Source organism: Diceros bicornis, chromosome 39, assembly GCF_020826845.1.
Source record: "Diceros bicornis minor isolate mBicDic1 chromosome 39, mDicBic1.mat.cur, whole genome shotgun sequence".
Lineage (NCBI taxonomy): Eukaryota > Metazoa > Chordata > Mammalia > Perissodactyla > Rhinocerotidae > Diceros > Diceros bicornis.
In genome coordinates this window covers 14,257,531-14,280,725 of record NC_080778.1, presented here as the reverse complement: position 1 = coordinate 14,280,725, position 23,195 = coordinate 14,257,531, and the positions used below count along the sequence as shown (strand labels likewise).

At 45.5% G+C, this 23,195-nt stretch overlaps 1 protein-coding gene across 3 annotated transcripts in view; it reads left to right on the top strand.

The window, feature by feature from the left end:
* The first annotated feature begins 13,660 nt into the window (after positions 1 to 13,660).
* Positions 13,661 to 23,195, top strand: part of TIAM2 (TIAM Rac1 associated GEF 2) — a 226,953-nt gene continuing 217,418 nt past the window's right edge. For all 3 annotated transcript variants that reach the window (XM_058534100.1, XM_058534101.1, XM_058534099.1), the window contains exon 1: positions 13,661 to 13,714. The gene's annotated coding sequence lies outside the window, so the exon portion shown is untranslated. The remainder of the gene's footprint in view (positions 13,715 to 23,195) is intronic.

Here is a 23,195-nt window from a genome sequence, read left to right as displayed (position 1 = left end):
CATTTTTTAATTGTAGTGATTGATTTTTTAATTAATTGAATTGTTAGAGTTCTATACATATTCTGGATGTATATGGATTTGCCAGACTTTTATGGGATCTAGTTGTGCAGATATCTTCTCTCTGGCTGTCTCGGTAGCTTAGATTGGTTGGCCAATGCCTCAAGGGAAAAGAAAGACGAATGTTGGGCTCACCCTCCAAAATTTCTTTTTCTCAGGGATTTTGGTCCAAGACCTCAGCGTCTGGGTAGCTCTTTAATGACTTCCAAACATACGAGTGTGTGTGCACTTAATATTTAATCCAGATTTCCTGCTAGTTTTTTGCATCAGAAGGGTTGGTCTAATATAAACTGTTCCTCCATCTCCAGAAGCATAAGATTAGTTATTTTGGGCATTTCAAAGGAAAATGGAGAAGAATGTGTGATATCCTAAGGGCAATTCCCTATTCCCCCAAATACACACACAGAGCATGAAAAATACCTTTCCTGGGCTGGGTCTGAGGTGGGTGGAGCTGGGATAGGGAGAGGATGAGAAAAGTTTAGCCACTTGCTATGCAGGGTTCTGCCCTCTGACCCTTGGGCCTTGTCGGATGGGGATAAAATAAACTAGAGAGCCAGCCCCAGTGGCCTAGTGGTTACACTTGGCACGCTCTGCTTCAGCGGCCCAGGTTTGGTTCCTGGGCGCAGACTTACACCACTCGTCTGTCAGTGGCCATGCTATGGTGGGGGCTCACATACAAAAAGAAGAAGAAGATTGGCAACAGATGTTAGCTCAGGGCAAATTTTCCTCAGCAAAAAAATAAATAAACTAGAGAAAAGTTCAGGGATCCCAAAACAGTGTCCTTTGGGTTAATCCCCCGGAGACTGTGGGCCTCTTGAGATGCCCCCATCCAGTGGAGCAGTGAACTAGAAAAAAAAAAAAAAGAAAAAGCCAATGCTAGACTGAGAGCCAGAGGACAGCTCTCGGATCCTGTGTACCCAAGGTCCCCAAGTGCTATGGGAGGGGGACTTCCAAAGCCTGTTTTTTCCCCGAAGCAAGGCACAGAGCTAGGCTGGAAATGGCCCAGCAGACTGGAAGAGGCCTCCAGGTGGAGACAAGAAGGCCATACTCTATGGAGTCTTATTGATGGGAGCCTGTGCCGTGCCTGGTGATGGCAGCATTTGCTATAAAGACCAAGGTTGATGCCCAAGTCCAGGCAGATGAGGTCATTAGGGAGGGCCCTAATCCAATATGACTGGGTTCTTATGAGAAGAGAAAAGAGCCAGCCCTGAAGGCCTAGTGGTTAAAGTTCCATGGCTCGGGGTTGTTTGCTGGTCATGGAACCACACCACCTGTCTGTCAGTTGCCATGCTGTGGCAGCAGCTCACATAGAAGAACTAGAAGGACTTACAGCTAGGATATACAGCTATGCTTGAGGCTTTAGGGAGAAGAAAAACTGACAGAAAAGATTGGCAACAGATGTTTGCTCAGGGCGAATCCTTCCCTGCAAAAAAAAAAAAAAAAAGAAGAGACACAGAGACAGAGACCCACAGGGAGAACACCACGTGACGACAGAGGCAGAGATCGGAGTGATGTGTCTATAAGTCAAGGACCGCCAAGGATCACAGGCAGCCACCAGAAGCAAAGAGAAAGGCATGGAACAGGTTTTCCCCTAGAGCCTTCACGGATTTCATGCCCCTGTTGACACTTTGATTTCAGACTTCCAGCCTCCAGAACTATGAGACAGTAAATTTCTGTTATTTAAAGCCACCCAGCTTGTGGTGATTTGTTATGGCAGCTTAAGAAAATGAATACAACCACTAACTGGGGGCTGGTGAGCTAAGCTGAGTTCAATTATGGAAAAAGAAGAACAGTTTGATCTCTGTACCTGTCCCCACATTTTATATTAAACTCAGGCTTTGAGCCTATAGTTTTCTTCACGGGTAACTGTTCATGTCACCTTTGGATCAGGTGACCCTGTGTCCTCAGTGTGTGGATCTGCCTCTCTCCGTGCAGGAATTCTCCAGGTTTATATCCACACCAGTGGCAACTGCCTTCTGTCCATCAACACGGCAAGTGTCAGGAGCCTTTTGCTTTTCTGACTCTAGTTTCGTTAAGCTAGCCTAAACTGGCTTGAGTTAGAATTTATCCCGACCGAGGAAATAGGTACAGTTTATAACCATCTGTACTTTGTGGTAAAAAAAACTCAGGCCAAGGTCTCATCAGGAAGAGAATTGCTGAAGTTACTCAGTGCAATTACAACATTGTCTCATGTGACTGTGCACCATCAAGCTTGATCTGTTGGGGTGATTGAAGGGCTCCAAGGAGCCTCCTCAATTAAATTGCCCTCATTGCTTCTAAGAGTGTCTGAGATTCCATTATGTATCATCATACATCATTCCTTTGGTTCTCAAAGGTGTCATCTGTTTTCTAATTAAAGCACAAATATCCCCGGCTCTTAGCAATAGCCAACAACAGCTTAAGCTCTTAGCAATAGCCAACGGTTGTTTATTGTTTTTTTCTATCCTGGGATCTAGAAGAGATACTGAGGGTGTAACACAGAAGGCCATGGCCAGCTTCCCAGTTTGGCCCAGGGCTAGGTCATCATCCTCATCAACAGCCAATCTTTAATGACTATCCATGTAGTAACAATGACAATTAACTTGGAAATCTTGTACTGTATTTTCAAAATAGAAAGGAGTTCATTAATAAAACGAAGAGTCCTGTCTTCCCCATCCGCGCTGGGTCAGCTAGCTCTGTGACCACGGGCAGGTTGCTCTTCATCTGTGAAATGGGGTAATAATGTTACCTCCCTCATTAGGAGGTTACAAGATGCAAATGAAATACATTATCTAAAGCACGGAGCCCAAGGCTTGGCCCAGAGGAAACACTCCGTAAATGTTAATGTATCATCAGTCTGTGAATTTTCTCTCCCTAGGTTAGGACATAGTTGAGTTTCTTCATGTTGTGTTGGTTTTGGCTAAAATCATCTGTGTTGTTCCACAGACTGATCCATATGAATTCATATGAATGCAGGTATTAGTCCACCAAAGAGCAATAAAGACCCCCTACATTGGGCAGAGCCCACACGGTGCCACCTATTATGTATTCTTCATATTTGAAAATATACAAAAGTAAAATAGAGCATCAGGATAAAAGAAGTCCTGCACCTGTTTTTAAGCTTATATAACACTTAGCTAGTGCTCTCTGCATGCTTTATAAATATGAACTCATTTAATCCCCATACGATTCCATCAGTAAATTGTATTATCTCCATTTTACACACGAGGAAACTAAGGCACTGGGGGTTAAGTCATTTCCTGAGGTCACAAAGCTAGTGTGAGAATTGGAGCCAGGATTTTAACCAGACATTCTGACTCCGGGGACTGTTAACTCTTATGTCTTCTCTAAGCGTGTGTGAACACACACACACACACACACACACACAGAGGCTTCTCCTTCCGTAACACTTCCATTCACTTTCCTTGAAAATGTATGATGGTCAGAGCTTTATAGACATTTCTTAGTGTAATCACGTCTGGGGTGATGGCTGCGTCCAGGTAGGAAGGAGATTGGATTTTTAATAAAGAGGAGCCTCTGCTAACGTGCAGCGGTTTCTGGGAGGCAGAGAGGGTGGGGCAAGCCTTGCCATCTCTGAAGAGTTCTGACAACATTCCTTATCTCCACCCCCAGATGAAGAAACCGATGAACACGAGACAGCCGGGAGGAGTTATCAATCGCCAGCTCCCAGATGAAAGGGGAGAAGAGGAAAAAGGAGATTTTCAGAACCTGGTTATGCTAAACATGGTAACAGAGGAGCCTAATGGTGACAGAAGAAAAAAAGAGAAGAGATTCGTGCCTCTGGGGCAAGGCATTCAGTCGCCACATCACCCAGCATTGCAAAATGTGTGTGCATAGCAAGAGATGAACGCAGCTCTTCAGAGGACACAGATGACCCGCTCGTGTAGTGGGCAGCCCTGGAGTGCCTATGCTGTTCCAAGTCCTGGGCCAGTCACAATGACGCCCCCCACCCTCCCGGGGGCCGCTGTCTAGTTGGGGAGAGGGTAACCATGAGAGAGCAAATAGTCATAATGCTACAGAAGCACAGAGTGGGTTCCACCCAACAGACCCTGGAAGACGTTCACGGACAGATGCCATTTTTGCTGGATCCTGAAGTGGGAGAGGGTTCCCAGGAGTTTGCTGCAATTGGGCAGAACTGACAGGAATGGTGGTGGAGAGGAAGAGAGGTTTGGAAACTCTTCAGGACGTAACAAGAAGACTGGAGACCAAATGGTTGTAGGAGTGAAGGTCGGGAGGATCAAAGGCGGCTCCGAGCATCTTGGGAAATACGGATCTTCTGACTGAGGTAGGGAGTAGGACAAAGGTGGAGAAAGTCTGGGGAGGCATCCAAATGGGAAGGTGAATGTGGATAAGGGCCACTCCTCCAGGGGGTGGGAGTCAGGGCAGCGGGGAATCATACTCTCTTGGATTTTTTTTTTTTTGTCTTCCCCCACTAGGAAGTATTCTTGTACTCTTGAAATAGTGTTGCATTGGAAATGAAACAGGAGCAAAATGTAACTTTCAGTGGGGGCAGTAGGCAGGGAAGAGACTGGGGGGTTGGTGGGGTTGTGAGGCTGTGGACCACTTGGGTGACTCAGACTTATTGCTTGCTCATTTACTTATCTCTAGCAGGAGCTCGTAGATGTTCTATCAGCAGGTCTCCCCCACCGCCCGTCAATTGCCCCTCTATTCACCTTGCCGTCCAGACAACGCTGGGGAGACACCAAGTACCTTCAGTACTTCCTCAGAACTCATCACCTCATCGTAGTGAAAAGCAGATGGATTTCTCAGCCACCCACTTCCTTCTCTAGTGGGTAAACTTAGAATGCCCTCAGCGTTTCTGCGAGAGCTGGTAATGACAGGAGTGCTGCTGATTAATAATAATAATCAGGAGTGGGTGCATTTCCCAGTTAAATTTCAGGTCCAGGAAGGACTCCTCACAAATGAGTAACATCCTCTTGTTACAGGAAATTGTACTTTAACAAAGAAATCTCGAATGTGACAAATTGGGTCAACCTACTTAAAAGGATCCTAAATGGCTTTGTAAATTCTATTATGGCCTTGCTGGCTAGGAGTATGTATTTACAGATGATGGATAAAGACAGTCTGTGAGGTGAGAGGAAAAAGTCCCGCAGCTCTCTGCACGGAGCTTCTGTTTAGTCTCCTGTTCTCAGGGCTGCTTGTTTAAACCAAGCTGTCTGTTTTCATTAGGGAATTCCACAAGGGAAAGTGTGCTTGCTAAGACTCTCATTCCAATGACATGGAGTAATAAAATAGGCAAACAGAGTTCCCCATCCCTTCCTGGGAAGGGGATGGAAGGTGGAGGGGAGGAAGGAAGCAGATTATTCCAGAGGCCTCAAGAGTAGCCAAAAACTGTTTTCTTTCTTTCCCTTTTAGAAAATGGTAAAATAAAAATAGTTTAAGAACTCTAGACACAATAGCAGGGAAAAATTGTGGGCAGAAAGATTTCATTAATCCCGTAACTTTGGGGATGTTGATGGTAGTTTTACAATAATCTAGAAGGGACAATTTTAATGTCAAAATAATTTTTAATTTTTTTTTATGGAAACCTGTTCTTTAAATTGCAATGATACAAATCTAACCTCTTATGGCAAAGTTATGTATAGTCCTAGATCTAGTTTAAAAGCCTGAAGTTTGGATTTTAAAGCTTGTGGCTTATTTAAAGCTTATAATTAGAAAGTTTGGATAAAAAACAAACAGTAGTCACACATTCAAGGTTTTTTTTTTTTTGTGAGGAAGATCAGCCCTGAGCTAACATCCATGTCAATCCTCCTCTTTTTGCTGAGGAAGAGGGGCCCTGAGCTAACATCTATTGCCAATCCTCCTCCTTTTTTTCCCCCCCAAAGTCCCAGTAGATAGTTGTACGTCATAGTTGTACATCCTTCTAGTTGCTGTATGTGGGACGTGGCCTCAGCATGGCCGGACAAGCGGTGTATCGGTGTGCGCCCGGGATCCGAACCCGGGCCACCAGTAGGAGAGCGCATGCGCTTAACCGCTAAGCCATGGGGCCGGCCCTAGACGCAAAATTTAAAAAGCAGATTTTTTTTCTGCATGACCCTGACATCATTTCTCCATTCTATCACTAAAGTTTGTAAATTCCCTTAAGAAAAAAAATGCAATACTGTAAGGCTGTTGAAAGAATTAGGGTTAGGTCTACATGTATCGACATACAAATATGTTTATTTCATATATAATAAAAATGTGATGTATATGACACATTTGATGACTATTTACTATAATTGTTATAGAATACCCTAAGACTTCATTTTTCTTTCTTTTGAGATATAATTGGACTAAGAAGAAATTGGCAAGCAAATAAATCTGAGCTCAAGGTCAGGTTTTAGCTCATTTAATACCCCAGCTTTGAAACTAAAACTCCCAAATTATATCTTATCACTAAATTATAACTTTTTGAGGAGGTACCTAATGGTTAATATGTACCTACTCAACTACACACTGGTGCACATAAATGAATTGCATAGCTCTGCTTACAAGGAGAAAGCTGCTAGGTCGAATACTCTGTCAGACATCCATTCTCTAGGTAGTTTAATTTTAAAAAATCACTTCCCTTCCAAAGGTCTTGTCCGCACACCAGATGGCTCTATGCCAACAATCCTCAACTTCCAACGTGGCTTAAGTTATCTTTGTCAGCAAGCAGAAGTATATCTGTTTTTCCTCCCTTCCTACCCACTTAGAACTTGACATCCAAACCCCAAACTCCAACACTTTCAAGAATAACAAGCCCAGCACTTATATAACAGAGAGTTGGGAAGACTGTGCTGTTGAGGGCAGAGGGGAAATGACTGAACATAACGAATAGGTTTGGGAGGAAGGAGAAGGAATTCAGCAAGAGTCCAACCAGAGAAGCAGCGACCACGTCCAAGAGCAAGTTTTATGGGAGGAGGGAACTGAAAAAGTGGAATTTGAGGCCATAAAGGGAAACTTGAGAGAAAAGGCGAGCTCGTATTTTGTAGGTTTTGCATTTCACAGCACGTTTATGGGTTCAGCAAACACATTTCCTATGCTGAGGGCTCCAGTGAAAATAAATGCTGGCCCTACAACCAGCTGGTGAGCAAGAGTTGATTGGACGTCGTTAAGGTAGATAGCATTATAATAGGTATTTTATTTTGATTCAGAAAATATCACCTTTTACATTTGCAGATATGTTTATCAGACTATTTATAAATTATGAAAAATGAAGCAAACTTAAAATAACATCAGTTTTGGGGCTGGTCCGGTGGTGCAGCTGTTAAGTATGTGCACTCTGCTTCGGTGGCCTGGGGTTCACTGGTTTGGATCCCGGGCGCACACTGATGCACTGCTTGTCAAGCTGTGCTGTGGCGATGTCTCATATAAAGTAGAGGAAGAAGGGCACGGATGTTAGCCCAGGGCCAATCTTCCTCAGCAAAAAAGAGGAGGATTGGCATTGGTTGTTAGCTCAGGGCTAGTCTTCCTCAGAAAACACAACAACAACAACAACAAAAACCCATCAGTTTTATCAATTTAGAACAATCAATGTCACAGGCAATTATTTTAAGGATATATCTTTTTTTTTTTTTTTTGCTTGAGGAAGAGTGGCCTTGAGCTAACATCTGTGCCAATCTTCCTCTATTTTGTACGTGGGATGCTGCCACAGCATGGCTTGATGAGCGGTGTGTAGGTCCAAGCCTGGGATCCAAACCCGTGAACCCCAGGCCGCCGAAGCGGAGTGCGCGAACTTAACCACTATGCCACTGGGCTGGCCCCAAAGATATATCTTTTGTGAGTGAGGTCCAAGATTAAAATTCTTTCACTATGTCACTATGGGTTACACAGGAGCCAGACTATTGCAGCAGCAACTTGGGCTGCTCCACTCAAAAGTCACAAATTTAAGGTGGCACGCTTCCCAGGGAGCACCGAGGACTCTGTCTCCCCTTTGGAGATGCCTGGAGATGCTTTCCAGCCCAGAGATGGAGTAGTGACAGTACTGGCCCTGGCCGAGAGAGAGTCTCTGCGGGATTGAACAAGGTTTTTAGATCTGGAATCTCGAGCAATCTTCGAAACAAATATAGACCTTTTATCACGGGGTAGTAATCCTACCAGGCAGCCTTGTGTTTTTTAGTTTTTCTTTAAGGATATATAAGTTAGGCTCTAGTAACTTGTCAGTGGGAATAAAAACTGGTCAAATGAATCCAAGAGAAAGAAAGCTCCATCACTCATGTGCACAGGTGTGCACACACTCCCCACGACTCTACCTCTCAACCACACACCATACATACGTGCACATGGTCTGAAGGCAGCGGAGGGTGGATGCAGATTTTCAGGTTAAAGGCAGCTTTTCAGAATTGTCATCAGGCCTACTACCTTCTTTGTTTCAGGAGCTCGAAAAATGCAGTGAGGTGAATCGTGCAGGCTCCTGAGCAGACAGCTGGAAGCACTCTATGGCTTTGGCCATGTGATCTTCAGGAAGGAGAGACACGGCTTTCCTTGAAAAGGCTATCTTCCAGAAATCTCAACTTCTCCAAAATTAGCCTGACCCACTGGCAGAGTTGCCTGTGTTGAAGAGATGGCTGGACTTGAGTCAGTGCGGTCGTTGCCTGTTGACTAGGTCCTGGGCGCTGGGAGGGAGACTGCGTGTAGCCTGGTAACGTTATGTGTGTAAAGTAATAGAAAAGCATTCAGTGGAAGTAACCATTGCTGGAATCCTCATTTGCACCCACAAACAGGCTGTGAAACTGTATTTGAGCCCCACAGAGATGGGTATTAAATGCAGTTATTCTCGACTGGTATTGCCATTGTGTGTGTGTGTGTGTGTGTGTGTGTGTGTAATGTCATTTCTGTAGCTGGTGGGGCCCAGGCTGAGGCAGATAGTTTACATGGCAGGAAAACTGTCTCCCCTCAGGTGCTCAGAAGGAGAGAAAAGAGAGCAAAAAGCCACAACTCAAAAAAAAAAAAAAAGAATCTTCCAAAAGCAAGAAAGATGTTTTAAGACAGCTCTTTTTGATGTAGAACTCAGGAAGGATAACTTTTTTGTTGAACTCATTGGCTCAGTGTCCTGCTACCAAAAGGTTCAACGAAATACTGCACAGTCCTGGAAAGACTTTGGAAACAAAATTCAATTCTGCAAACATTACTAGGCACCTTCTATGTGCCAGAAAATGTACTAAGTTCCTAGGGATAAGATGAATTGGGCGTGATCCTTTACTTCAAGAGGTTTAGACCTGGGTAAGTTAAGTATGAAGACCATGCAAGAGAATATGACAAAAGCGGTTATTTCTAGAGAGTGGGGTTACAGCTAATATTAACTTTTTAGAAAATCATAAGATATTGTAGCTAAATAGTTTTGATGGCTATGAAGTGAGTGGATGGTGAGGAAAGTGGGGCTACCTTTTTTTTTTGCTGAGGGGGATTGGCCCTGAGCTAACACCTGTGCCAGTCTTCCTCTATTTTGTATGTGGGGCGCCGCCACAGCATGGCTTGATGAGCAGTATGTAGGTCTGCGCCTGGAATCTGAACCCACGAACCCTGGGCCACCAAAGTGGAGTGCACGAACCCAACCACTACGCCACTGGGCTGGCTCCATGGGGCTGCCTTTCTTAAACCTTCATGCTGTTCTTGTCTTTGTCAGGAGTGGAAATTTGAATTTATCTTGGGGAGTAGATTTGCTTTAATTGGTTCTTTGGTGATTCTACAGGGAAGCCCATCCTGCTTTATAATGAAGATGATCCAGCTCTTTCTTCTCGGTTCTCTCCTCCTATCTTGTGAGAGGTCTGTCTCTTCTCAGTCTACAAACTTGACCTTGGGCATTTCAGCCGTACCCCTGGCTATCCATTCTTTCTACATGCCAGTTATTTCTCCATCTCCATCTCCAGGGCCAGCCTCTGTTCTGAACACTAGCCTCATATATTCCCCCAAACTTTTCCCAAATATACCCTCCAGTCTATTCTCCACCGCCCAGCTAGACTGGTGCTGAAAACCCTTCAGAGGGTTCTCATTGTTCTAAGGATAAAATCTAAAATTCTTAACATGCCTGCGAAAGCATGCATGACTGGCTCTTATTTGTTTCTTTGGCCTCATCTCCTGTCGCTCTGTCCTTACTCCCTTCCCTTCAGATAGGCCCAGCTCTTTTGCACCCCAGAGCCTCAATTCACCATTCTCTTTATCTGGAATCATCCAGCTCAGTCATCCTTCAGAGCTCAGCTAAAATGTTGCATTCCGCAGGGGGCCCTCTCTAATCCGTTAGAGCTATGTTATCTCGCATTATCATGTGCTCTGCATCTTTAGCAGAGACATAGGAAAGAACTATTTGTAAAATTATCTGTTTACTATCCATCTCCCTCAGATTGTCACAGTCACAGATTACATCCCTATGGGCTAGGACAGGGCCAGGTGCTGAGTGGACACTCCATAAATGCATTAATAAATGAGTGAATTTAGGAATTGGGGGGCTGAATTTCTCTTCCTAACATAACATGAATGTTCATTTTTACTGTGGACAGAGCTGCATGTCTGCGGATTATTTTTTATTTATTGGAGTGGGACTAAGCTTTGGGGGGGTCTTTTTTCTCTCTGCTAGGCCTGATGGCATTACAGCCTGGACTCTGGTGGAGGGCACAAGCTGGTTCCCTCTACGGGGCTCGAGCTAAGGAGAGAGATGCCCTGCAGGGAGCCTTGTTGATGGTTTCACATCTTTGGGACCATTATTTAGTTTTAACTATTTTCTTTTCCCTTCTGTAATTCCCTTCTGTTTCCCCAAGCTGTCTGTTAATTTTGTGTGTGTGTGTGTGTGTGTGAGGAAAAGTGGCCCTGAGCTAACATCTGTTGCCAGTCTGCCTCTTTTTGCTTGAGGAAGATTGTCCCTGAGCTAACACCTATGCCAATCTTCCTCTGTTTTGTATGTGGGATGCCGCCACAGCATGGCTTGACGAGCAATGTGTAGGTCCGTGCCCGGGATACGAAACTGTGAACTCTGGGCCACTGAAGCAGCACACACAAACTTAACCACTACACCACTGGGCCGGCCCCCTGTCTGTTAAATTTTGTTGACCCTCACAGCTTGATCATAGCTGTGCTGGGAGGAACTAGGAGAGGAGGAGTCTTTGCCTCCCCTGGGGGCAAAGCTATCGGGGGGGGGGGGGGGGGGGGGGGGGGGGGAATGCAAAGAGACAACTTGCAGCAGAGGGAGTGGCAGTCAGGAACAAAGGCCAGCTGAGGTGACAAGAGCCAGCAGGGAGAGCATTGTAGAAATGAGAGTATTAGTCTGGAATGTGCAGGCATATTTCCGGACACTGCCTGGACTTCATGAGGTTACATGGTGTGCCGCTTATCAACTCACTGCCTGTCAGCTCCACATCCATCCTTTTTGCCTTCTCTGTAAAAATGGATCTGGGCCCTTTATACCATTTCCTTTGCCAGCTGGCTTGTTATTAAGCCTTGTCAGTAGAGGGGGTGGGGAGACACTGCAGGAGGACAGAGTTCTGCTTGCTGGTTGCTTTGCTCTTGCTCGGCTGGCTCCTGCATTCTGGGTGGTGTCTCCAGTGCCAGGATCCTGCAGTGCAAGGCAGCCAGCAGCACCCCACTGGCATGATAGCACAGTGACTTCTCTGCCACTTAGTGAGCCACGGCCATACTCTCCCCAACAGAGTCTGGGTATCAGCTCCTGGAAGGAGGAGGCTCCTCCTTGGGTGCTCTAAGGGTAATGGCTGCTCCTTAAATCTCTTATTCCTATTTTCTTTACTTCCTACTAGTCAATCCCTCATTGCTCCAAATCCTGTTGTAGTTAATAATTCTTTATATTAAACTTTCACTGTTTAATTGCTGTGTGGTTTCTGTCTCCTGATTGGACCTAGACTGATACACATGGGATAGGGCTCAGACTCTGAGTACTTGGCTATCAAGGGAAGTTGTCTCTAGAAGACTAGGGGAGTTGGAGACATTTGGGTTATATGTATTTTTCCAAGTATGTGCAATGAACATATTACTTGTATAATCAGAAATAAAACACATTTAAAACAGTGTGAAAACATGCAATACAAGAAGCAAAGGGAAAAAAAAACATTCAAAAATATCCCGGTCTGGTAGGTCTGTGGCAGAAACAAGTAATGTGCTAAGAGGGCAGAATCTCCTTACAGAAGGTGATGCTTGAGTTGAATGTTAAAGAGTGAGTGGAATCGGGGCGGGGGGGCACATTTTCCCCAGGCAGAGCCACATGTGCACAGGTGTAGAGACAGGACCAGGGAGAGCCGATGTAATGTGAAGGGGTCAGTCGCCAGCTCAGTGTGGACAGAGCCTGTGGCGGTCAGAGGTGGAGAGCGGGGTCTGTCTGATCACAGCAAAGCCTTGGGGCTTCATTTAAAAACTCTGGGAGTGTGTGGGAAAATGATTCCATTTGTCTTTTAGAACGTCTGCAGCTATGAGAATATTCCTCGCAGATCTTCAACTATCTTGGAGCTTACCTGACCAAGGGCTGCTGTGCTCTGAAATTCACCTCTGGGTTTGTGCCCCAGGCCACACTTCCCACCTGGCTGCTCCCAGCCCATGACTGGTAGAGACATGGGTACTAAGGCAGGTGGGTTCCAAGGAGAACTGGGAGCCCATGATGGGTCACTTTGGATGTAGGACTCACCAATGACCTTTCTTATTCTGCAGGGAGCTTAGAATGCTTGCTTCCCTCTCTCCTCACTGGGGTCAGATTTGCATAAAGCCTGGCTCACTCCCATCCCTTCCTATTTAATCCCACAGCCATTTCCTCTAAGAAAATCCTTCCACATCTATCTCTGTCTTGGCACCTGCGTCTTGTAGGACCCAGATTACATCTTCCTTCTCGTCCCTCTCCTCTCCAGCGGAGAGCCTCTGTAAAGGCGAGGCCGGCGACTGTAGGAGCACAGTCCTCACTCCTGCTTTACCTGAACGTCCTCCCTCTTCCCGTCATCTGGGCCCTCTGGATGCTCAGGTTTCTCTAGTAAACCCTGCAGCTTCTCCATCTGGAAAGTCCCAGTTCTCCGGGACTCTCGAGTCTCCACCCAAGTGTCACCTCCATCTCTCTCCTCTTCTCAGGAAGGGAAGGAGATGAGTCGTTTCTCCTGCCTGCCGCAGGAGCCTTCAGATTCCGCCTGCTCCTGTCCTCGGTGGTACCCAAGGAAATGTCTTCTCCGCTCTTGGCTCTTTGGGGGAGGGACTGGATCTTCTTCGCTCATCGCATCCGCGATGGCAGGCAGAGCGCCTAGCTCCTGGTAGGCGCTGCCTCAATGCTTGCTGAGTTCTTGGTTTTCGTTAGTTGGGATGTCCCACAGAAAGCGCAGGAGGGGACGGTGGGAGCAGCGCGCAGGAGCGCGGGCCAGCCCGGCTGCGGGCGGCGGGGCACCGGCGCGGGGGATGGGGAGGGGTGGGAGCGACGGGGTGGGCTGGGCGGCGGGGGCGGGGAGGGAGGCGGGCCGAGCGGCCCCGGAGGAAGGCGCGGCCGCTCCGGGCGCCACAGGCGCTGCGCGCAGCGCAGGGACAGCCGTGGCCGCGGCGGCTCCCAGCCCGCGCCCCAGGAGGACTGCGTGACCCCGGCAACTTCTCCAACTCGCCCCGGGCGCCGCCCCGCGTCCCCGCGCTGGGGGCGCGGCGGGCGGGGCGGCAAGGGCCGTGCGGCCGGCGGGGCGGCCCGTGCGCAGTGCCCGACGCTCCACCCGAGGTAAGCGGCGGCGGGGCGGGCGGCGCAGGGCGAGCCCCGCTCCCCCTCCCCTCCCCGGCGCGGTGCCGGCCCGGGGCGCTCGGAGCGCGCGGCTCCCGCGGCGGCGGCCTCCCCGCGGGCGGGCCCGGCCCCCGGGCCACCTCCTCTGCGCTTCGTTCCCGGGCCCTCCTCCCGCTTCCCCGGGAGCCGAGCCGGGGGGCGCGGCTCCGGAGCGCAGAGCCGGGCACGAGCCCCGCGCAGGGTGGCAGCGCCCCAGCGCGTCCATTTTCTCCCGCGCAGCCTGGCCGGGCGGGGAAACACTTCCAGAACAGCCTGCCACGCGGTGCCCTGGTCGCCCCCAGCCCTGCCCAGCCCTGGCCTCCCGGGTAAGCAGGTCCGCGCCCAGGGCCGCGCGGTCGTGATGCCGGGAGCGGGGCCGGGGCCGGGGCCGGAGCGCACATGGCGCGTCGGCGGCTGCCCTTTCAGCCCCGGGCGGCCCCTGCGCAGCGCTCGGGCATCGGGGACGGGGGAGAAGTCCCGCCACCGCCGTCCCCCGACCGTCCCCGACGGGCCGGCTTCGGGGGAGGGAAGGGGGGCCGAGGTGCCAAGTTTCTGGGAAAGCCGACACATTGTGTCCCAAATGGATCATATTTACCAAAAGCAGTTTAGGGTGAAAAGAGTCCATTCTTCCCCCAATTGACTGCTGACAGCCGTCGCCTTTAAAGGTGCGGGAGTAAGATTGCACGGGGTAGTGTATCTTTAAGTATCTTTAAGAAGCGGTGAAACTTAAGCTTCCATGCCTCTTCTTACTTTTTAAATAGCAACATAGGGTAACTTGATTTAATTAGGGGGAGAAGGAGAGGGGAGAGGCTGCTTGGCCCTGAAGGTAATTCCATTCCTGGAGAGGTTTTCCTGCATTTCCTCCGCCGCGGCCCTGCAAGAGGCTGCCTGGTGAACTTGTAATCTTCTAGGAGGCCTTGGGTCGTGATAAGATCTTTATCCACTATGTGGTGAAGGTCTGGGGGTCCTCTTCTGACGATTATTCACCCATTCTACCTCCTGTTCCTCAAACGCCGCTGACATAATTATTTTCAGGATTTCAAGATTTCAGCCGGAACGTCTCTAAAAGTTTTTAAAATAAATCTTCCAAGTTCCTCGCAGGTGCAGACCATATGCCATAAATATTTCAGGCCTAGGCTCTGAATAAAAAGTGTCAGCTACTGGGCTTATCATTTGAGCATCACCAATAGAGCTTGTTAAATGTTAGAAATATTAAAATATTAAAAATATTTCCTGACATGCTTTATGGGTTTTGTGTTCTAAAAATGTAGGATTGAAGCTGGTGCAGGTCTAAAAGCAAACTTGTCTTACATTTTACTCGCTCAGCTTATAGGGAAAGACTTGTTGCTTTAGGGTATCAGAGATTTTTGTGATTGGCAAATGTGAAAAATATGGCAAGGTGTAACTGAAAAAGAGTTTATTATTTGCAGTGGCAAAACAGGCCCCTAACGATCTCAGCATCAGGTTTCAACACCTGAACACGCCCTAGAAGATGCTCCAGAGTCTGGTCCCTGCCTCCCTGTCCAGTCTCATCTACTATTTCTCAGGCCTCCTCTCCCCTCCTCCCTTACACATATGCACGTACACACACACTGCCAGACCCATCAAGCTACTTCCAAGTTGTCGTTTCCAGACTCCTATCCGGAATGAAGGAACATTCTGCTTACACTGTTCTTACTGCACTTGTCCATCTGTTGATTACCCACACATCTTTCATGTGTCAGTCAAATGCCTTCTCCAGAAGGCTTTCCTTCTCATTATCTCTAAGCAGTTAAGCTCTTTCTTTTCTAGGAGTCAATGCTTCTACTAGAAAACTTTTTTTTTTTTTTTTTACGTATCTGGACATGTCATCTTGTACAGTTGTGCAAGTTGTTCACTGCACAAGGTCATCCTGTCCAATGGGCAAATGGAGGCTGAAATCCAATTTTTACTCCACTTGCCAAGACCCTGGCGCACTCCTCTCCACTGGAAGGGGGCACCTTTTGTAATTCACCCCAAGGCACAGTATGCGCTAGTGGCAATCCTGCTTCAGCCCCTCCCCACTACTGTGCTCAGCACCCATCACAGAGACTGACAGAGCAGGAACTCAGTTAAGGTTCCTTGATTGAGTGGGAAAAGAAAAGATCGTTTCTACAGAATTCTAGAAAGAAGCAAGAGTTTGGGGGCAGATTTCACGTAGAAGTGGATATATAGGAATGTGTTTCAGTTGCTCCAGCTTATGTCTGGCTGTTCAAGTGATCCTTAGATGAATGTCTTCTACTTGATCACAGGGAAGAATCTGGGAGTGTGAATGCACAGGTGGGCATCAGAGATGTGTGCTAACACGTGGTGGGCCTCCTTAGTGGCTGCGTTTCAAGGCACTGAGGTTTACACGTCTAATCACGATTTGCTGAGAGAGATAAGGGTGCAGGAATCTTGAAAGTAAGGCCGTAGAGAACTTTGCTCACATTAACATGTACTAATAAATTGGATTGAAGTGCTGTTTCATATACAAGAATTTAAGTCACCCTAAAGTGACATGTTCCAGAATTAAACAAGAAAGTGAGAAAAGAAGGCTTTGAGTCTGATTTATTTCGGTTCTCCAGTGAGATTAGCATTTCAGATCACAATTTACACGTGAAAAATGCAGTTTTCATGTCAGGGCAATTTGCAAGCTCAGTTGGCTGCAAGATTCTTATAAATGCTCCCAATTTGTATGTAGTTAAAAACTTCTAACAAGGCGTGGGGCAATCTGGAAATATTTTTCAAGCTACAATCAATGTATGGATCATCTCACAAAAATTTCTAAAATTGTGGTATAAAAATCATATACTTGTAAATGTCAAAAGTACTTGCCAGTTGTAAGGAATCCTGGAATCTCTAGAATTCATAGCATAGAATCACTTTAAAGATAATATGGGCCAATTTTCCCTTTTGTGGGTAAGAAACTTAGTACCAGGGACTTGTCCAAGGTCACAGAGCTTATGTAGGGGCGTGACCAGGGTGAGCTCTCAGATTTCCTGGCTCTTAGTTCATTCACCTTTTTATTCAAGTACTTATGAGAACAGCCTTCTATATCTTATGTCGTTGGCTTCTGTTGGGAAACCTCCAAGGTATAGACTAATTTCAGTATCTGGGGGGAAAGGGAAGATTCCCAGCACCTAATACAATGCCCTGTGCAAAGCAGTCTTGTGATAAATATTTGCTGAATGAAGGAATGAGTGAATGAGCGAGTTGATAGCTTACTTATTTAGAGTAATTTATGATAAAGCACAAGCCAAAGTCCCTTGGGGTCCATTATAGTGGAATCTGGTCTATGTGTTTGTATTCCTTAATGCAATAAAAAGTATTGGAGAGCCAGCGCTGGTGGCCTAGTGGTTAGAGTTTGGTGTGCTCTGCTTCGGTGGCTCAGGTTTGGTTCCCAGGTGTGGAACCACACCACTCGTCTGTCGGTGGCCATGCTATGGCGGCGGCTCACATCAAAGAACCGGGAGAACTTACAACTATACACAACTCTGTACTGGGGCTCCGGGGGGAGGTTGGAGGGAGGAAGAAACGGGAGGAAGATTCACAGCAGATGTTAGCTTAGGGCGACTCTTCCCCTGCAAAAACAAAAAATTATTGGATAAACTTGATGGAAGAGGTGAGTAGGAATTGTTTTCTATAAAAGAAGCCAGAACTCCTGACAGAAAGACATAGTATAAACACTCAGGATTTGGAGTTAGTAGGTCTGTCCAAAAACTAGCCTTGATTCTGCCAGCCTTCAACATCACCAGCCTCAGTTTCTTCATGTGACCTCCTGAGTCTCAGGGTTGTTAGAAGGATCGAATGTGCTCACATGCGCGAAAGCACCTTGCAGACTTTGGAGCACTGAACAGTAGCAAGATGAGAGTCAGAATCGGTGGCAGGAGGTGCCTGCCAGGCACTGTGCTGGGCTCCGTGTATACGTCGTCCGGACTGTTCCTCTGAAGAGAGCAGCAGGGCTTTTGTGCAATGAGGAAGAGACTGAAGCCTACACGGCTGCCCCTTGACATTGAGCAGGTGTTTAGTGAGCCCCTGTGATGTATTAAGTACCTTTAATCTGAACTTCAGTAAGAACTTACTTCAAGTAGAGAGGAAGGGCGAGTGACGTTAAGTGACACAAATGTCAGTCACTTTAGTTTTAGGCAGAGGAGTGATTTGCATTTTAGATCAGCCCCTCTTTAGATTGTGGTGAGTGGATTTAGGCAAAAAAGACTGGCAGAAAGATGATCAATTGTAACAGCGCAGATGCTCAAAGGCAGCAGCAATAGGGTAGTGAGGACAGACGAGGGGAAAGATTTAGGTGGAATGGACTTGGCGAGTGAGAAAAGTGGAGGACAGAGGGGATTATATCCGGTTAAGGATGTTCACTGCTCTGAGCAACACAGAAGGAGAAGGCTGGGGACGTGTGGAGGCCTCTTACCCAAGTTCATACAGTTACGAAGTCGCACAGCTGGATCTGACCCAGGTCTGCCTCATTTCGTGTTCTTCCCTCTCTTCCGTCCTGTCCCAACTGTTAGCATGTCTATCATTGCAAATGAATCAAAGATTTTAATAAAAACAATGCAGAATTGGGAAGCTTTTATTTTTATGAGTTAGTTGTGCTTAATTTTAAGAGAGAACAAGAAGTGCTCAGTCTGAAGCCCTCCCACAGACTAAGGCCAGTAGACATAGGCTGGTGCCCCGAGAACGTTCCCCGCCAGGAGTGTGTGATGTGTTTCCCACCTTGGACTCCCTCTGGCCTGGGATCCAGCCCGCTCCTCCACAGGCATCCATCCAGCTGGAAACTGGTCTGCTTTGTTTCCATTTATGAGGTTTGTAGATTGAGTAACACAATCTCGGCTGCAGCTTTCGTTGTGTTTGCCTGGTGTGGGATTACAAGGTTTCTCTTAAATTCAGGGTTAGATTTCTGAATGTGTCTCTTGGATGTGATTCTTCAAGAGTTCCCATTACTAACTGATTCCTTTGCATTGGGAGCAGGATGTAAAAGTAGAATTTTGGAGATTCTCTTGTCATTAGTAGTTTGGGAAATGGCATAGTAAATAAACTTGCAAATCTTCTCTGAAACTGGTAAAAGGGAAGGATTCCCAGCATCTTAAAAATAAAGTGACGGGTTTTAGTGCAATATTATATTATTATTTTAAAAATCAAAATGGTTTTTTATCTAGTAAAGAGCATTCTATGCCTCAAGATTTTCATCTGTAAATGGAGGGTGACAACAGTGTTTTCCTCATAGAAGATTTTTGCGAGAATTGTGAAATTAAGGAATTAATTAGCGTAATTTGCTTAGAATTAAGCCTGCCACAATGAAGGAGTTCAAGAAGTGTTAGCTATTCCTTCCTCCCTCCCACCTCTCCCTCCTTCTTCCTTCTCTCCCTCCCTCCCTTGAGATAGCAGTATGTGATTCTGCTATCTCAAATTATGTGCAATAAGGATGTTCGGCAGGATGGAGCTGGGTTGGGGTGGCGAAGTACAGCCATCCGCCTTCATTTTTCCATTCCTTCGCACGTGTTTCCTCTGTCATTCCCTTTCACGGTTCTTCTCTGTTTGGCCAACTCCTCCTCATCGTCCATTGAGACTCAGCGAAGCCTCCCCTCTGAGCCTGAATCACTCTTTCTTGTGCTTCCAGACGCTTTGTTTGTGCATGGTCTGTATCAGCTGTTGCATTCATCATCTGATATCTAGTTGTGGGTGATTTCTCCATCACGCAGGGAGGACTTGGCTTATTTTATTTTTGTATTCCTCCCAGGCCCAGTGTGGTGCGTTAGTGGATGCTCTTAAATGGTGGTTGATAGAATGCGTGAAGTGTTAATTGAAATTGTTTTTAAAGGTAATATCATGATTGTGAAGTTGAGTGACCCTTTGCCAAATATTTGACTCTTTAAATGGACTTTATCAATCATAAAGTGCTAAAAAATAAGTTTCTGTCTTTCCTAAGTGTGGAATCGTAAGCAGCAGTGTCATTATACTGGGTATTAATAGATCTAGAGTCTGGTGTGGAATATACCTTGTAGTCATTTGGCAAGTCACCTAAATATTTGAGGGCCATAGATTCCTCAGGGAGAAAATAAAATTGTTCTCTAATGACTCCCCCTGTCTTCTGGTAGCTGAGGCATCAAATCCTTCTCATTAACTTTCCTCCTCAGGCTGAAGTGGTGGTTAGCAGAATAATAATCATACTTACCCTCACCACTCTGGATAACCTATGAGGCTGGTTTAAAAAGGATTTATTGCACTTTCAAAAGAGGGCGTTTATACACACTAACAGAAACTGAGGCAGGACACTTCTGGACTACATTAAAATGAATTAAGTTATTTGTGTTGGTGGCATCAGAAACTTCTGGGATCAGTACCTACTGTGTGAAGCCTTGAGGAACATCTGCCGAATCAGAAACCAAAATATTTTCCCATTTAACTTGTCCATTTTGAACTTTCCCTCTGGATTATCCTAAATATTCTATGAAACCATAGTTATCTGGAATAAGTCTCCCTTGACAACTGTCTGTTGAGCTTCTTGTTGGGAAGTGCGCTGCGTATCATGTTGGCAAGTAACTTCATTTTACACAAGATTTAAAAGGAAATCAGAAATCTCACGGGTTGAATCCATTCATTATGGATCCACACATCCAACCTCTGGTCGCTGGTCACTTTCCTTCTTCTTCTATGTTGGAATTTTGTTGTTATAAGTGGAGGGCACTGGTTTCCTCAGCCCTCCAGGCTCATCTCAAATGTCATCCTTCTGAAGCTCTCCCTGATCTTTCAGAGAATCTCTTTTCTCTTGAAAAGTAACACTGTCTTCACCCCTCTTGGAGTCCATCTTCTAAATGGCTGCATTTCCTGCACAGTGGTTGTTGCATATGTGTCTGCGTCCTTCCCCCTTTCCCAGCTGGATTCCTTATGTACTATATAAAAGTGATCCTTCCATAAAGTTTGCTATTTGTGATGTTTTGGGTCACCTGTAACTCTGGTAAGTGCCTTCACTTTTCTCCATTCTGATAAACAACAAGGTATTTAAAAGATATTTATATATATATTTGGTTAAATTGTTCTCAGTATTTATGCAGTCAGAGGTAATAATCCAGGCAGTCAGCCTTCCATACTGAAAAGAAGTCTGGAACTCTGGGTTTTGGGTAGATTGAAAAGCCCTGAGTTTTGAGTAGTTTTGTCAAAAAATAGCTGTGTGATCTTGAACAAAACATGACATTCTCTCTGGGTTTCCATTTCTTAATTTGTAACTTTGGTGGGCACGGGAGTCACATTGGACTAAATGATTTTTAAGGATCCTTTCAGCTATGAAACTCAATGATTCTGTGTAGCAATAGAGTATAAGAAAGCAAAAGAAAAAACTTATAAACATTTAAAAGTAATGTATCTGTTATGTGCTGTTATGCACACCGGCATTTGAACATGACTAGATAGCAGGCAACCATCACCCAACACTAGGAAGGAGGGCAGAGCGGCTGAGCGTGTTGGGTCTTGGTAAATCCAGATGGAGTAATTAGACATTGCTAGGAGGTTGCTATCTGTGATCTTGGGAGCTGTGGATATGGTGAATTCAGGGCCTCTGGAATGGGGAATTTAGTATTGAACTAGAAGAATGGCCAAGGAAGAAACTGAAATAAGATCAATGCTTTAATGGAGATAGTGAAGGTGGAGATATGGAGAGCCTGGAAGGTATAGAATATATGTAAACAGAGTAGCCACGCAGAATATATGTAAACAGTAGCAACATAGAATATATGTCACCAGAGTAGCCATATAGGATATATGTAAACAAAGTAGTCGCATGGAATTTATGTAAACAAAGTAGCCATGTACAATATATGTAGAACAAAGTAGCCACATTGGATCCAAGGTAAAGCTACTATGAGAATGTTGGTAAAATGATGGCATTGCTGAGTCTTAATATGACAGGTTGTGAAGATGAGCCAGAGGGGGATTAGAGATAATGGTCAAGTCTTGTTACCTTCTCTTAACAGGTAGAGAAGCTAAAGCCAGCGATGGGAGCTCTCAAACTTAAGTTTGCATAAATATCACTTTGAGATTCTGTTAAAATGCAGATTCCTGGAACTCACTCTGAGAAGATGATTCTAGAGGTCCAGGGTGCATTTTATCAAGCGTGCTGGGTGTTGCTCATGTCTGATCATATTTTGGGAAACTCTGCCCTTTAGGTGAGACTTGCTGCTGAGGACACTCAGCTTAGAGAGGGAGGGTGCAGACCTGAACCCAGATCTCTTTTCCCAGGTCTTCCCCCGGTGTGATGCCCATCTGAAGTGGCTCGTATGGGATTGTGAGGACCTGACCATGTTACTTAATTTGCCAGAGATGAGTAAGAGATTTGTAGGTTACCCTCATGTAAATGCAGTACAGATTTCCTTATTTCAGACTGATTCATGATTTGTGGTTTGACTGAAACTCTTTTTAAAAAGCAACATCTGGTCTCTAAAGAAAAGCTTTGTTAAATATATTAATTATAAGCATATTAATAGTGAAAACTAGTAGGGATAATTTCAACCTACTTAGAAACATCTAGTTTGTAATAACTATTCATGAAGAAGCCTTTCTATCCCTTCAATTAAGTTTCCTAAGAAATACCAACAAGCAGCATTTTGCTCGGTTCTGTTTCAGCTTTCTCTGTAATTGGAATTTTAAAATTACCTGTCTTTAAAAATTTAGAGGTGTCACCAAATCTGACTGTAATAATAAATTCTACCTTGGCCATTAGTCTAAATATGTGAGGAAATTGAGTCCAGAAGGATGGTTGACATAGCTGGAGTCTTGGTGTGTGTTGGGAAGAGAATGTCATTGCAATGTGGCATTTTCTGAAAACCTGTCTGTCACGGAAGCTAAATTTTGATTGCTTGATAAATCTCATTAGTTAGAAAATTCACTAAAACTCAAATGGCATGTACAGAGTTGGCAGCTAATGCTTGGAATGTTCAGCAAATCAATAAATGGGTACTTGTGAAAATGAATGGGCACACATATTTTATTATCAACAATAAAAACACATCATGTAATTTTTCTGTTGTCTACAGGAAAACCTTTAAACATTTATAGAGTGCATTAAAATTCTTGAATAATTTCAAAATGTAAAAGTACGTTTATATTTCTGTGTGCAGTTGAAGATATGACAAACTTTAAAAAAACATGTAAATAATAGTGATACTTAGATAAGAATTTTTATTCACATGTGTATATTCAAAGTGATGTGGTCCCAAATAATGCTATGTTATTTTAATAGTTATTAGATATTAGTAAGCATTTTAGAACAATAACAATTTACTGAGTTTTTTTTTTTTAATTTTTTTGGTGAGGAAGATTGGCCCTGAGCTAACGTGTGTTGCCAATCTTCCTCTTTTTGCTTTAGGAAGATTGTCCCTGAGCTAACATCTGTGCTAATCTTCCTCTATTTGGTATGTGGGGTGCTGCCACAGCACGG